This window comes from Pundamilia nyererei, unplaced genomic scaffold, assembly GCF_000239375.1.
Source record: "Pundamilia nyererei isolate P.nyererei 1_Seehausen unplaced genomic scaffold, PunNye1.0 scaffold00035, whole genome shotgun sequence".
NCBI lineage: Eukaryota > Metazoa > Chordata > Actinopteri > Cichliformes > Cichlidae > Pundamilia > Pundamilia nyererei.
Window position 1 is genome coordinate 502,852 of NW_005187436.1, and position 1,636 is coordinate 504,487.

The window sequence follows — 1,636 nt, forward strand, 5'->3', positions numbered from 1 at the left end:
TTCTCTTTTTCTTGCTAGAAAAAAATCAGTAATGTAAGAAAAAAAAATTCCCATCAGTATCTTCATTGTCAGTTCCTACTCCAGCTCAGCCTGTTATTTTAGAAACTTTTTCACACGTTTATCTTACCTCAATGAAAGCGTCCTCCTGTTTACTTGACATTTTACCTGCATCTTTATTCGAAAACATCTTTCACTCTGCTCGCCTAATCAACAGTTCACTGGTGTCTGGTAAAGTTATTATTTTAAAAATGTGATATCCACCCCCTTTAAAAAAAAACAACAAGTTAGACCCTTCTCTTCTTAGCAGTTACAGACCAATCTCAAAATTGCCATTTATTGCTAAGATTTTAGAAAAGGCCTTGCCGTATTAGACCATTTAGTCGACCTTTGTTTTTGTTGTTATGTATTTTATTTTATTTTAGAGGAAAAAAAGAGAAAACAAGCAAAAAAAAAAGAGCAACATAATAAACACAACACCATCACATTAATCTAGCTAAGTGTAAATAACAGTAAATACTAAATATTGAAAGTTGTGCAGCACGCAGGACCGACAGCACCCAATGTGCTTTGAGGAAGCAGCCAAGAAAGGTGTAGTTTGTGTCTCTGAAGAGTGAACACCGTTGTGCACACCTGTGTGGATGAGCACGGCTGTATACAAAAGGTTTCTCCTTGTAACAATCTGCTAGAGGGTGTGGACAGGGCTATGGCTCCCTGGGGACAGGGCATGAAGCAGGCATGGAGGAGATCCAGGCCCCAGACATTCACAGGCCCCAGATTGCGAGAGCCCAAGAAGGACCACCAGAGGGGCATCCATGCCACCCTCCTGGGAAGAGCTGAGGAGAGCCCTAGATGAAGGGACACCCAGCAGCCATGGAGCAGAAGCCAGAGTGGGCTACAGTGGTGTGCCAGTAGGCTCCGCTGGCAGCCAGCTGTGCCAGAGTGAACTGAGCCGCAGGCCCAGAGGCCTGAGGGCCCCCCACACCCCGGAAGAGGCCCAACCAAGCCACGGGCGCCAGACCCTGCCAAGCAGCCACCAAGAGTAAGCCAGTACATACCTGAGCACCCAGCACCAGACACCAAGAACCACCAACGCACCGACGCCTGAGGGCATCAGCCACTGGTAGGGAGTGTGGTGAGGAGAGATAGGCCTCCATACTTTGGAGGGCCTGAGATGTTCCCAGAGAGGTGGAGTCTAACACCCGACCTGACATATAGACACAGACAAACAGGCACACAGAGACACAAACGTGTATTCCCACCCTCATGCACATATACACAAATACTCAGCAATCACCCAACGTAAAGACAGACACAAATGGACATTGTACACACAATCATACTCCCCAAACATACTCTATACCCCAGGTCCAGGTACCCTCGCCCCCAGAGGGGGAAACTGCACCAAGAACCAGGAGATGTTACCCTGCCTCCCTGGGTGGAGGCAAGCAGACCGCCCCCGGCTCCACAGCAGCAGGGAGGCCCCGCATCCCAGCCCCTCCGCCTGATGCCTAATAGAGAACAGGGGTGTGTGAAGACCCCATACCAGTGTTGGTCAAGTTACTTGAAAAAAGTAATCAGTAACTAATTACTGATTACTTCCCCAAAAAAGTAATCCCGTTACTTTACTGATTACTTA